The following is a 16,245-nucleotide window of genomic DNA, read 5'->3' as shown; positions in this document are numbered from 1 at the left end:
GAAGTTGAGGTTGGAGATCAAGAGGACATGATTCTCTCAAAGAAATGAAAGATCCCAATATCAATGCTATAATTGCAAGAGGTATGGGCATCTCAGCTATGAGTGCCAGGAAAAGCTAGAACCAAAGATCAAAGAAAAGACTCACCTTGTTGTAAAAGAAGAGGCGAATGATCAATCCACAGTGTTGTTGACCTATAGAAGAGATGAAAAAGAACAAGTGCATACTTGTTTCCTTAACACTGGCGCAAGTAATCACATGTGCGGCATCGAAGAGTATTTTACAAAATTGAACGTGACAGTCCAAGGACAAGTCATGTTTGGTGATTCATCTAAGATTCCAATCAAAGGAAAATGCAAGATAATGATCCAGGCGAAGAATGGAGACCACAAGTTTATCACAAATGTCTATTATGTTCTAGGACTACAAAGCAATATAATAAGTCTCGGACAACTCCTAAAAAAGGGGTATGATATCCATTTCCAGAATTTCACACTCACTATTATAAACAAGGTTGGAGATTTGATTGCAAGAGTAAATATGTCTAAGAATAGAATATTTACTCTGGATATCAAAGAAGAAAAGGTGAAGTGCCTAAACTCCATCATCTAGAATGACTCATGGTTATGGCATTTATAGTTTGGGCATCTTGGCTTCAACAGCTTAAAATTACTGTGAAAATCAAAGATGGTAAATGGTTTACGAAATATTGATCATCCAGATCAAATTTGTGAAGGATGCATCTGAGGAAAGTCACACAGAAAAGGCTTTAAAGTTGGAAAGTCAAGAAGAGAAACAAAGCCATTGCAGCTGATTCACAGTGATATAGTTGGACCACTTGAGGTTGCATCACTTGGAGGTCACAGGTACTTTATTACTTTTATTGATGATTTTAGTCGCAGCATTTGAGTGTATTTTACTAAAGAAAAATCAGATGCTTTAAACAAATTTAAAGAGTTTAAAGCACTGATTGAAAAACAAAGTGGCTACCATATCAAGACTCTCAGATCAGATAAAGGAGGCGAGTATACTTCAAGATTATTTGAAATTTTTTGCAAAGAGAATGATATCTTGCACCAGCTTACAGTTGCTTATACTCCACAACAAAATGGAATCGCAGAACGAAAGAATCGCACAATTCTCGACATGGTGAGAAGCATGCTGAAAGGTAAGAATCTACCTGAAGTCTTTTGGGCTGAAGCTATAGCATATGTTGTCTACCTACTCAATAGATGCCCAACTAAGAGTGTCAAGTTCAAGACACCTTTTGAAGTATGGACCGGGTACAAACCCAAAGTTAGTCATTTCAAAATATTTGGATGCATTGCATATGTACATGTGCCAAAGCAAAAAAGGATAAAAACATACTTTCACTGGCTATGATGCAAGAACAAAAGCCTACAAACTCTACAACCCATAAGCAAGAAAGTTGTAATCTCAAGAGATGTTGATTTCGATGATCTTCTTGATTTCGATGATCTTCTTGATTTCGATGAAGAAGATCATTGGAAGTGGATTGAAGAAGAAAATAATGTCAAAGGAACATTTTTGGAAGACGAAGAATATCTTCAAGAACAAGCACTGACACAGAATGAAGATCTAGGTCAAACTCCTCCACTAAGTCCAGTTCCAATAACTCCAGGCAGCAGCAGCACTTCAACAAAAGCTCCTACAAGAACACGAAGACTTAGTGATATCTACAACACTAAACCAATACAAATGGCAGATGATTTTACATTATTTTTCCTTTTAGCAGAATGTGATCCAATCACATATGAAGAAGCTGCTCGTGAAAAGAAATGGCAAATTGCCATGGATGAAGAAATAGAAGCAATCAAGAAAAATGATACATGGGAGCTCACTGATTTGCCAAAAGGACACAAGAAAATTGGAGTAAAATGGGTGTACAAGACGAAGACAAATCAAGAAGGAAAAGTTGAGAAATAGAAGGCAAGACTTGTTGCAAAAGGCTACGAGCAACAACAAGGTATTGATTATCATGAGGTATTCGCACCAATTGCAACGATTGACATCATCAAACTTCTAATTGCTTTGGCAGCTCAGAACAAGTGGAGAATCTATCAGATGGATGTAAAGTCAGCTTTTCTCAATGGATACTTAGAAGAAGTATACATTGAGCAACTCCAAGGATATGTGAAGAAAGGCCGAGAAGGCAAAGTATACAAGCTAAAGAAAGCTTTGTATGGCTTAAAGCAAGCACCAAGGGCTTGAAACATGAGGATTGATGCATATTTCCAGCAGCATGGCTCCAAAAAGAGTCCATATGAACACATTTTATATACAAGGATAAATGGAGAAGGAGATATATGTTCATTTGTCTCTATGTGGATGACATGATTTTCACAGGAAATAATCCAAGTATATTCGAAGACTTTAAGAAAGCTATGACGCAAGAATTCTAGATGACAGATATTGGAGAGATGTCATATTTTCTTGGAATAGAGGTTATCTAAGTAGATGAAGGAATCTTCATTTCACAAAAGAAGTATGCAGAACAAGTACTCAAGAAGTTCAAAATGGATTGTTGCAAGGCAATAGAAACACCAGCAGATTCAAATGTGAAGTTGAGACGTGATTTAGAGGAAGAGTCTGTCAATCCTACTTTTTATAGAAGCCTAATTGGAAGCCTAAGGTACTTAACTTTTACAAGACCAACATCATGTATATAGTAGGTGTCATTAGCAGATACATGGAAGAACCAAAGCAGTGTCACTTCATTGTAGCAAAGAGGATTCTAAGGTACATAAGAGGCACAACTTCTCCTAAGTTCTATTCTATACTCAATCAAATAATCCAAGACCACTTGGCTACACTGACAGTGATTATGGGGAGACCTAAATACAAGAAAAAGTACTTTAGGATATGTATTTCTTATTGGATCTACAACAGTTTCATGGTCATCAAAGAAGCAATCAATTGTGGCGCTTTCACCATGTGAAGCAAAATATATTGCAACAACATCATGCACATGCCAAGCAATATGGTTGAAGAATCTTATGCAATAGATGCATCATCCACAAGAAGATCCTACAACCATATACATTGACAATAAGTCAGCGCTCTCTCTCACAAAGAATCCAGTGGCCCATAGTAGAACTAAGCACATTGACACAAAGTACTACTTTATACGACAACAATGTGAAGCTGGTTTACTGCCAAAGTGAAAATCAAATTGTAGATATTTTTACAAAGCCGCTCAAGACTAAAGTATTCAAGAAACTAAAAGCACAACTTGGCATGAGAAGTCAGGTTTGACAGGGAGTGTTAAAGTTCAAACTGACTTGTGAAAGTTGTAGAAACCTGACACCTAGAAAGGATAATGTAAGTAATGATGTTAGAAAGTCATAGAACTTTGAAGAAACAAGAAGAAGATTGAAGAAGTCTATAGAATCTTGAAGAAAGAAGAAGAACTTTGAAGAAAGCTGTAGAATTTTGAAGAAGAAGAACCTTGAAGAAGCTTGTAAAACTCTAAAGAAAAACGAAGAATAAAGTTGTAGAAGTTTGAAGAATGTCGTAGAATTTTGAAGAAATGAGAAGAACTTTGAAGAAGAATATAGAATTCCAAAGAACGTCGTAGAATTTTGAGGAAGATAGTAGAAATTCAAAGAAACATGTAGAAAACCAAAGAAGAGTGTAGAAGATTATGGAAAGCAAGAAATTATTATTTTAATCTTTGTCGGTTTGTATTCCTTATAAATATAAATGAATTCCACCCCCATTTGTAATGAAATTCTAAGAGAGAGAGAGAGAGAGAGAGAGAGAGAGAGAGAGAGAGCCTTTAAGAAACAAAGGTGTTGCAACACCTCAGCTGTGTGTAAAGTTTTTCTGTTCTTAGTACAGTTTTAGTTTTTTATTCAGCTCTGTTTTTGTGAGTATATCTTTGTGAGTGTGTTATAATACCACTCCGTTGTGCTAATAGGCCCCACACCACAAGAAATTTTGAGAGCACGTGAAGACCATCTCTTGAATATCAAATGCACATTAGGGCAGAAAATAATGCTATATTTCTTCATATTACCTTTGCAGATAGAAGCTTTGCAATAAGGTTTTGAATAATACTTCCAAGCATGAACTTCATTAGTATTTTGTCTTACCAAATAGAAGACAATTATTCAAAAAGAGAAGGTCATGGAAAAATTGGATTCCCTGACTTTAATTTTAATTCCTTGAATATCACCCCTCACTGTAGCTTTGTTAATAAGAGATGATTGAGCTTGTCCACAAATAATAAACAGTGTAGGGGATAAAGTTTCATCTTGACAGATTCCTCTAGTCGAAGAAGTAATATTAGTTTCCACCCCATTGACAAGAATATTATATGAAACTGTTTTGACACATGACATAACTCTAAAGCCAAATAGAGGAAAATCCATCTTGAGCACGAGTTGTTCAATAAAATACCAACTAACCTTATCATATGCTTTTCTCATATCCAATTTGATAGCCATAAAATAAAACTTACTACTTCTCCCATCTTTTTAATATAATGAAAAAGTTTATGTGCAATGAGCACATCATCAAAAACAAACCAGATTGAGCTTGGTCAATTATGGCATCAATAAGAACTTGTTTAACCTTGCAAAGATAATTTTGGCAATTATGTTAACCAAAACAGAACAAAAACTAATTGGTGTATATTGCTCAATTGACTCTACCCCCATGGATTTTGGATTTAGACAGAGGGTTCTATTTAAATAAGGAGAGAACTACCTGTTTTGAAGAAATCAACAAGCAAGCCAAAGATGTCATCTTTAACAAACTTCCATTCTTTTGAAAGAAGTTTGCAAGCAATGCAAATTTTTATGAGTCCGGTCTTATTTGTTTTCCTTTGGGTAAAACTCTGGTTCCTATGTGGACTGGCTTTGACAATGGACTCAATCAAGTTTGGATAGTGAGTTTTAATAGTTTTCAAGTGGGTATTTAACATTTTTACCAAAATATAAGTGGATATTTAATTTCATAAAAATTTCAACCTGATTTTCAGTTTGCATTCTTTAATAGCTTCCTTTTGTATATATGCAGTTCATCTTTGGAAAGAAGGTGGAGCCCAGACCTAAAGTAATGCCTCTACAACTGCAACATCAAGAACAACAGCAGCAGCAGCAACAGCAACAACTACTGCTACAACAACATTATCAACAACTGCTGCAACAACAATATCAACAGCGAATACAAAAACCACTCTGTTACATACTTCAAAGACAAAACAATCGTAGTCGCATTGTAGAAGAATGTCTATCTTCTAATGCTACTGGTGCAGCTCCTTCAACTTTGAAAACTGCTACTTCTCTTTCCAATATTGTCGTCATTGATACACCTGCTGCTCCGCAACAACTATCACTATACAATGATACCAATATAAATGTAAGACAAGGAGTAAAACAAGAATCTATGGGCGGTTCTAGTTCACACTATGGCGAGGACGGGGATGATAGTGTCTACATCAAACTTCATAAGCTCATGCAATATGGATCTCTTTAATTCAAGGTTTTGGAACACTATTGAGGTGAGGGGATTTTATGCTAGAGCTCGGGCTTATTGTTCTTACTTTTCAAGTGCTTCTAAATTCATGATTGTGATACGTTGGAATGTCTTGTAATGTTGTTTAAGACATGCATGCATTGGGTTCATGATGGGTGTGGATGTTTATTTAATTGTTTGTTTTTCTCTCTTACACTTTTATGGAAGCATGTTCGGACGGGCTATCATATCTTACATCCTTGTTATCATGTATCAAGGGTTGTAGCTTAGACCATTGCTCCTAACTCTTCATGCAAGTCACATGATCATAGTTAATTATGCATATATGTGTGTCATTAGATGCATGGTTAGGATACTATTGGTGTATCATTCATGGTTAGTTTACATATGGCAAGGCATTGGGCTTGTGGGCACTCAAGAGATAGTTGAGAGCTGTGAGGGAACATGTAGTGCCATTGGTATATAATATGTGGACGAACCATAGGGTTGTGGGATGTTCACCCAAAAAATGGTTGGATACTGTGAGGATCAACGTTCCCGAAACAAGAAGGATATCGAATCGACAAGAGCTGCAGACTTAAAGAAAGGTATCGTTTCCATAAGTAACATGACAAGTAGAGGACCCCTGCATGGCTAGGTATTTTTCTAACATGCATCAGTCTCAGACCAATGGTCGTGCTTTTGTTGTTTGATGAGATGGACCAAACACCCCTAACACCATTCATGGTGAAAGAATGGTGACCTACCCTAGACCCCTGGTCGTGATGAAGATGATGATGATATCGATATAGATAAGGGAGTGGACCTACCCAAGGGAGGGTGGTAAGTTATAAAGTATATTTGCTTAGATAGAGACCAACATGTTTAGCATACTAGTCTACATAGTAGGGGCATCATGTCCTCCTGCATATCTATATCATGTTGTTTCCCTCATGAGTTTAGTGGATTTGAACTCACCCCTATTTGGGGACCTTTCTTCAGGTGATTATGCAAGTTATGACGGACCTGTTGAGCTAGGGGCACATTCTCAAGTGGAGGCTTATGACGTAGGGACCACAAAGTCCTGTGTGTGCCATGCTTGTGCGTATGGAGTTTAGATATTTTCCTATGATGATTAGTACATATTTGGCTTAAGACACTTATTTTGGAACAAAGATCTAAATTTTGAATTATTTAAAAGGTTGTAATAACATTATTTTATTCGCTTATGCTATTCATTATAAACTTTAATATTTACCAATTAATGACTTTATTCATTTGGCTCTTGATTATTGTGTTATATTACATGCTATGGTTATGATTTCATGACGCATAATCCCGTGTCTGTGGATCACACTTTGGGTTGCTAGGTTGGCTCTATACTGCTAGATTGGGTGTGACACATATCTAGTCATTACGTTAGTTTTGGTTTTAGGAGATTGATTTTGGGGCAGCTTTACGTATGCATGCAATGAAATTTTTTAAATTGTTTTTAGTATATCTGCTTATTTTTGTGACCGAGTTGTGCCATTACAATTAAGATGTTGAAAATTTTGGCATGCATGACAAGCGTACATATCACATGCCTCATCATAATTAAAACCTATGCATAAATGGTCTTTATTATATTTGGCTATTTTTATGAACGAGTCATGCCATTACAATTAAGGAGTCAGAAATTCAGCATCCATGACAAGTGTATCACATGCATGATTATTATAGATATGTACACTTCTTTCCCTCCTCAATATGTCAACTTAGGTTGTATTTGTGCCCATTCTAGAATATAACTGTGAGAGTCCATCACTCAAGCTGTTTTTAGCAGGTTCAGCTCCATCTTTAGGAAAAGAGTTTATAACAATTGAGATTTAATCATTGGTGTGTGTGTGCAGAGAGTCCCTCTGATTTTAAAGAAACTTACTTTCTATATTTTTCTATTCCATATATCTTTGTACTTCCAAATAATTGCCTTTCTTGAGTTCTATGCTAAATTTTCTTAGGTTGTTTTTGTATTGCTAAATAATGGGTTATAACTCATTTTTTCATTGATCAATTTTATGCTTAGATATTTTCATTATCTTTCATGTTGCAAATCTATTAAATCCACCATGAGTAGATGATGTTTTTGAATGTCCAATTCTGCATTAATATTGCATCCATGTGTATCACAAGACATGTTTATCATGTTAGGTGCAAGCAATATAATTACATGCAAAGCTATTAGATTTGATCAATTTTATAATGGGTAATAACTTTTTTTTTTAATACAAAATACATTGATCAATTTGATGCTTTAGATATATTCATTTCCTTCGATTTTGCAAATCTAGTGGATCTAATACGAGTATACAATGTTTTTGAATGTGCAATTTTACATTGTTATTGCATCCATGAGTATCAGAAAAACACGTTTATAACGTCAGACGTAAGCAAGCAATATAGTAACATGCAAAGCTATTAGATTTGATCAATTTTGTATTGGATTATAACATTCTCTTTTTATTTTTGGAATAATATATTGATCAACTTTATACGTTAGATCTTTTCATACCTTCCCTTTTGCAAATCTATTAAATCTAATATGATTATATGATATTTTGAATGTCCAATTTTACATTGGTATTGCATTGATGTGTATCACAAGACATGTTTATAATGTCACATGCAAAGACCCTCACAAAGTGCTAGCTTTGCATGTCAGATCTAGGTCCAAGGAGAAAATATGGTTTTCTGATTAGGCTCCACCAAATCTAACACGCAATGTTCGTATGATGTTATATCTTAATTGTCCTTCTGCTAGTGTAGATCGACATCCACGATCTGACAGCAATCTTTCAACCAAATCCAAAATTCTTCAATCCCTATTAATGAAGCCATGTTTAATTTTCAACCCAACCCTTGAGCAAGACATCCACTCTTGTGATGTTGAGCTGGAAAACCCAGATTATCGAATGCATTTCGTGCATGGGCATGGATGGTATTGGCAAGTCAAGTGTGAACTTGTAGGATCGAAGGTGGATGGGATTGTACTGTATGTTCTTCCTAGGTTCCTCCGATCTGTGATCTTGTTTCTGCATACTCCCACTTCAATGGCCACCTTACGATATCGATAGAGACCCAGATGGTCAACTTCGATGGATGGCAAATGGATAGGAGATGGTTTTGAAGTCTTCGTCCTCTTCGTCCCACTCATCAGCTTTCCCTTTTCTAGAATTCAACTTCCAAAAGTTACAAGCTGTTAGGAACTTCATTTTATCTTAGATGTTCATCCATAAATACAATACCTTAATCGCATGAAGCGATATAGGGAAACACTTCCACTCAATTAGCATATTTGGGATTCTATGACAATGTTACCATTTCTTATTTCTTTGTGTTTTTTAAATTTTCCAGAATAGAAAAGGCTCAAAACATGTATGTGTTATTCAGTCTACTTATTGAGTTCTTTTTCCATTTTTCAAGCAAACCGGCCGATGCACTAGCACATGTTTGAGCCCACTTCTTGGAAACTGGGGATGATACAGTTAAATTCTGTCACACCGAGTTATCAAAAACCGACCAGGCCGGCCTAACATATATGGTTTGACCATATCTTGGTCGGATCTCGAACAAACCAAGGAGTCTTCGTTTAAACATGTTGACCTTAGCAGCCGTTTTCCTTGAGATTTGGGACGGGAATCTTATCAAGTCAGGATGATCCAATTGTTCTTAGAGTACAGATCGGACTCAACAATCACAATGCCAGTTGAACTCTGTCTCTACGGATAAGACTCAATGAAGGAGTTTAAGTCGAATTCAATGATTGTATCATCTAGGTTACTCTAACTTTAAATACCTATACCTTCACCCATAATAAAGTACACTTTAAGAATCATTCCAACTAGCTATTGGCTGGTTTAACCTGTTTTCTTCAATCAGAGATTGAGTACTCGACTGACCAAGGCATCGGAGGCGTTACTCGCCCAACCCTGTCACACCCCACCCGCTGGTATCGGTCCCGCTCAATAACAAGTGGATGCGATCCACAATCACAAGCTCTATGGTTTAGCCATCAGTAATAATAAATGCACAATATATCAAATCAAGAGCAAAGAACAGTCATATAATTAAATAAAAGGATCTCCAAGTGTTCAAAATTCAATAAAGGAAATAAGTATAACCCAAAGAATAAATAAAAGGAAGTGTGTCCAAAAAGGGTATTTCAGTGGAAGCAAAAGAATATCAAAGTCTAATAATTATTTTGGTCTTTCTCAAGACTAGCACTTTTCTCTTCTAATTTCTCAATATAAGGAGTCATAAAACCCTATAAGCACATTCCACGCACCCGCAAGAGGCTTTGTGTTGTGCAGTACAACTTCCCATTGACATCTCCATAGTGTCTTCATGGGCATTCTCCCAATCCCAGACATGTGGAACTTCTCTCGCATCAATATAGTCATCTGAATAAAATAGAAATAATCCACAAAAGAGTGAGTTCTCACAAACTCAGTAAGGCACCAAATCTCATATACATATCAACATCATAAACATGATAAATAAATTAAAGGAAATATGATATGCATAAGTATGGATTCATCTAGTAGCCAACCATGCAAGTTTCTACTATGGCATACATGCTTTAGGATATAACAACAGCCCTCCTCTAGGTAGGTCTCGTCACTCAGATCCCTCACAGACTGGCTACCTTTGTTGGAATCCCGAGCAAAGGTCCTCGTCAATCAACCATGACTGAGGTTTAGGTACACACTCTCTAACCACAACAATTGCTATGATTACTGGCACATTTTAGGATTCTAACCCAATGCAAGGTCCTACAGCATACTATATATGGTCCAGATAGTTCCCCTATGGCACCAAACAACTCGGTTCAGTATCCTTCTCCACCTAGGAATGAGAATCCTCACGGACTGATTACCTCTGTTAGACTCCATTCCCTAACCCTATGTCATCCACATATTGTTGGGGTGGATGCTCTCATGTCCCCTCACGACTCCCAAGCCGCTTTTGGAAGCCCATGAGCCCAACACTAACATACGCAACCCCACCAAGGCATGATCAACAGTGGCCCACTGAGTCTTCGCACGGGTTGACTACCATTGTAGGATGAAACATAGTCACGTCACCATTATCACGGGTCATTCGGCTCAATACCCTTGGAGAAAGGGTAGTAGTATGTATGAATAATTAAATTGTGCAATCTAGATCTCCTAGGTATATAATCCAATAATCATGATAGTGCTAGGGGCATTAGAGAATAGTGTCCCATACCACAGTCCCTGATATCCCAAGCTAGGAATACCCAGTAAGGATACCCTCAATCATAATTGCAACAACTTATTACTCCATATCACATAATGAAACAAGTACATCTAATCATCATCCACACATGTTATTATAACGAAATCAATTCAAACTACTATAACAACAGATTATAAGACTAGTTACACATTCAAAGTAATAAATAATTTATCACATTACAAGTCAATTCATATATAAGTAATTGTAACCTTACTTGTCTAAGTAGAAAAACTATTGAGAATAAGATTAAACCTCACAAGTAACAACTCTAGCAGACCTCAAAGATCATGCAGATTAGGTTTAAGAAGTTACATTAAAGCCCGAAATCAAAACGAAGCAAAACACAAACTGACATGGCTATTATGACTCAGCTAGTCGCTCAGGGCGGTTGGTTGGGTCAATCGACCGCCTTGGTCGACCGCCCCCTTCTTGGGAAAAATCCCAAGTCCTAAATTCAGACTTTTGATCACCCATCCTTGATATGTTTCTAAATGATTCCAATTTGAATTTTGTCCTTAGAACTCCAGAGAGATCATCACATTCCAGATTACAGAAGAGGAAGATTTAGAATCCACTTCATCTCATTTGACAAAATCAACCCTTGATTCGGATATAGAAATCCATCTTTGGGTGTGATGTAGTCGACTATAGCACTCTGACTGTCACAGTATACCACATACTTGTTTTGCTTCAAACCCAATTCTTGGAGAAATCTTTTCAACCACAACATTTCTTTCCCTACTTCTGCGGCGGCGATGTATTCAACCTCAATTTGGAACTTCCTCTCAAATATCTGAAGATCCATTTCATAGCTTCCCAATGATCTCTCCCTAGATTATCAAGAAACCTGCTCACAACACTAACTGTCTACGCAAATATCTAGTCTAGTGCAGACCATGGCATACATAAGACTACCAACTGCATATGAGTAAGGAATACCTGGCATTGCTTCTCTTTCTTGACTAGTAGATGAACATGACTGCTTATTCAGTTTAAAATGACTGGCAAGAGGCGTGTTTACAGGCTTAGCACCCTGCATGTTGAACCTTTTAAGCACCCGTTCAACATATTTTCCTTGTGACAACCATAGCTTCCTAGCCTTCCTATCACGAACAATCTGCATGCCCAATATTTGTCTGGTTGGCCCTAAGTCTTTCATATCAAAGGACTTGAACAACTGTTCTTTCACCTTTTTAATCATATTTGCATTTTGCCCAATGATCAACATGTCATCAACAAAAAGGAAAAGAACAATGAACTTATCATCTAAAATTTTTCTAAAGTATACACAAGGATCTGCTTGAGTCCTCTTATACCCAATAGCCACCATAAGTGAGTCAAACTTCTTGTACCACTACTTTGGTGCCTGCTTCAATCCATAAAGACTCTTTTTTAACTTGCATACCAAGTGCTCCTTCCCTTTGACTTCAAACCCTTCTGGTTGCATCATATAAATTTATTCATTTAAGTCACCATGAAGAAATGTAGTTTTCACATCTAACTGCTCAGCTCAAGATCCATGCTAGCTGCTAAACCCAAAATGACTCATATGGATGTCAATTTACAACGGGAGAGATGATCTCATCTGTAACAACCACCGTAATTCTAACCCGGAATCCATATTGGAGGTCCGATTGTGATGCCTCGCATATTTTTATATCGTTATTTTATTACTGTGTGTGAATGTGTCAGTCTTTAAGATTATAAAGGATCCGATGATTGGTTTGATGATTTAATCAAATGATCTGAGTGTAGTTAAAGAATAGCTTAAATGAGGCTAGATCCAATTGACATTTGGTCGAGGTCAGAAATCACTTGTGGGTCCGACAACAGTGAAATTAGACTGAACTGAAAACGAGAAAATGATCAGCGTAAATTTCTGAACCCAGAGCTATGCATATTCACACCCCACAATGGGCCATGTGTAAGTAATAGAGCGAGGGAGGAGGTGACACCTTTTCACCTACCTCCTACTTACGCGGTACTATGCTCACAAAAGGGACATGCACAGATGCATGAGGTGTTAAGTCATAATATCATAGGTTGGGTTTTAAGGTAAGATAGAAAAGAGAAAGTGAGGTGAAGTGGAGGTTAGGCGTGTAAGAACTAAGGAAGGACAGAGAAAAGTGGAGTGAAGAAAACATTGCAGAAAATTTAAGAGGAGAGAGGTGAAGTGGAGAGTCAAGGAGAGAGTTAATTTGAGAGTTTTCTTTCTACGTGTAACTGGAGAATAAATACACAGGGAGAAGAAGTGATGAGCGTAAGAGAGAGAAGAGACAGAACGTGCAGATAGAGAGAAAAGAGAGGTAAGAGAAAGGAAAGAGAGAGAATAGAGAGAATCTTAAAAGGTTGAAGGTTACCTGTGCATGGAAATGAAGTGGTGATGACAAAATTAGAGAGAGAGAAGACAGGTAAGTGATATTGACCAACCTATGTATGTTAAGTGGGTGATTCCCTTTAGTAGACATGTAATATTCACATGATGACATGAAATCTATTTTATTTATTCGTTGATGCAAATTATGGAAAGTGCATGATATATGTCTTTGTATTGAACAAAAATGCATGAGATTGGATGACAACTTAATGACTTGATTGAACTGTTTGAATTAGAATACTGATAGTATTCTTGAACTGTTAATCATGAATTTGAAATGATGTTCATGCTTGTTAAATGTAGAATTATCATGCTCTCATATTTAAATGATTGAATTGCATGAACTGTGTTCAAATGAGACGGAATGATGATTGAAATGAAAAGATACATTGAGATAGACAAAGCATGGTAATGTAATGTTGAATTGAATATGAAAAAAGTAAAAGAAAAAGAAATAAAAATGTAATGGCTTCTGTAAGTCTTGGTGCTTAATGTACCCAAATGGGAGGGCATGAAGCAAGACTGAAAAGTGAAAAAAATGAGTCTGTACTGATGGAAATCACGAGGTGTACAAGGCCTTGTGCCAAGAAGCCACTTCGGTGGTGAAGAGATAGAAGCCACTTCGGTGGTGAAGAAACGAAGCCACTTCGGTGGTGAAGAGAAATGTGCATCCTCTGGATTTGCCTAGGCTCAAGACTATAATGTCAAATAACAGAAATGAAAATAAAGAAAAAGGAAAATGAAAAGAAAAGGAAAAAGGAAAATGAAAAGAAAAGGAAAAAGGAACAGGAAAAGGAAAACGAAAGGAAAAATTGGAATGTATGATGTTATATAATTTTGATGTGATTATTGATGCATGATGAACTGCCTGACTTAACTACATGGTTGTCTATATTGCTTACTGGGCCGCAAAGCTCATTATTGTAAATGTTGACAGGTACTCAGATTCATGATAAAGGCAAGGGTGTTGCCACCTGTCAATGCCTTTAAAGTTAAAGATGTAAACTCACATTCCTTTCGTTACATTTGATGTTGGTTTAACTGGATAGTGAATGTATATATTTCTTTGAGACTATATGTACTGAACTAGACACTGTTAAAAGGGTCAAATGTAAATATAACAGGACTTTAGACTGTGTACATATATATGTTTATGAGTCAAACTGTCAAACAGGTTATTTGTTTGTTTGTTTTTGAGAATGTTTAGTTTAGCATTTTGTTTTAGTAGTTATAAACAGGTTGATAAAGGAAGGAACTGTCACGTGCCCTAGTTAAATGTCCATAATGTGGGCCCCACCAAGCATGTGAAAGCTGGGGTCGTGACACCGATAACCCAAAGGTCAAGCCGGAATAAGTTGGGGAGTATTCGGATTGAAGTCCATGATCCATACCCTGAGTCCGTAAATCTAGATTCTTTTATTGAAGAACCTCCTTTGCTGGGGAAAGTGGACTTCCGGTCGAGTCAAGTGGTGTTTGAAGATATCCAGAATGAAGGTAAGACCTCCCCCATGTGTTGTTTAGGGTTAGGTTGGAGTTGGGAATCAACCCCTTGAGCAAAGCACCCATGTACTGTAAAGTACTAGGGGGCGGTTGCTTAAGGCAATTGATTTGGCCAATCAACTGCCCCAAGCGGCCGCCATGGTCTGCTTGCGGGAAATTGCCCTAATTTGCCCTCTGTCCTCTATAAATAGCAAAACCCGTCCTTTTAACTCATTATTATATTCGGGATTACTACTATGGACGGTTAGGAGGCAAAAGACATGTGTTGGAAGGTGAGAGAAGTGTGGATTACGATTTAGATCCATTCCCCATGTGTTTTACTAATCTGGAAGAGGTAAATGATCCCCTTCACTCCATTCTCTTCCCTCAGCTTTGGAATGGTGTAGATCCATCTCCTTTATGTTGAGGTGACCTAATTGTGATTGGTTCTATTCCTTAATCAATGATTTTGAGGAGATCCTATCCGAAAACGTATCCCTGCATTCAAATAAAGGATGGATCTAATCAAGGGAGATGAATTGGGTTGTGAATCTTTAGAATTTTAGGTTACTGATTTGTACCTTTGTTATGGACTTATTAATATTGAAATTTGGACTTAAATAATCCCGAAATCGGATTAAAATTAGATGATCAAAAGTTAGAATTTCGGATCTGGAAGACTATGTGTAACAGGGGCGGTCACTTATGGCGGTTGCTTGACCCAACTGACCGGCCCAAGCGACCGGCTGGGTCATAGTGTGGCTATGAGCGATTTGTGTTTGCTTTGATTTGACTCATGTCCTTAATATGTTCTTCTAACCTTACGTTTAGGTGTTCTCTAAGTCTACTATAAGTCTTGTAATTGTGGTTTGATTGCACGTTAGTAAGCATTTACTTAATTACAGGTAAGACACACTTTCTTGTTTATATGCAATGACATGCTATATGATGAATCAATTATTTCTTACATTTTCTATCAATCATGTAACTTGTTGTAGTTGTATAAGTCATTGTTATACTGTTGAATAATTGTTGTAAGTGATGTTTCAATATACTTTATCACATTATGATATCAAACAACTGATTATGTTATGATGGTGAATGATGTGGTGTAGTTGTGATGGAAAGGGTATCCAATTGGGTTTCTTTGCTTGAGATATCAGAGGGTTGTGATATGGAACACATGCTCATTGATGCCTCCAGCACTATCATGACTGCTGAATGACATACCTAGGGAGTCTAAAATTGCATGGCTAGGTACCCTATATGCTACTACCCTTTCGGAAAGGGAATTGAAGCCAAATGACCCGTGAAAATAGTGACGTGACTCTGTTTCATCCTACAGCGGTAACCAGTCCATGCAAAGACTCAGTGGTTCATTATTGATCATGCAATGGTAGGATTGCACATGTTAGGGTTGGGCTCATGGACATCCAAGGAGCGGCCCGGGAGTCATGAGGGATTAATATGTGGATGACCATAGGGTTAGGGAGTGGAGTCCAACAGCGGTAGCTAGTCTGTGAGAGTTCTCATTCCTAGGTTGTGAACGATACGGAACCGAGTTGGTTGGTGCCATAGGGGAAGTATCTGGATTTCATGTAGTATGTTACTA

Source organism: Hakea prostrata, chromosome 9 (assembly GCF_041222555.1).
Source record: "Hakea prostrata isolate BN-2017 chromosome 9, UWA_Hpros_2, whole genome shotgun sequence".
NCBI classification, from domain to species: Eukaryota; Viridiplantae; Streptophyta; class Magnoliopsida; order Proteales; family Proteaceae; genus Hakea; species Hakea prostrata.
This window is presented reverse-complemented; position numbering follows the sequence as displayed.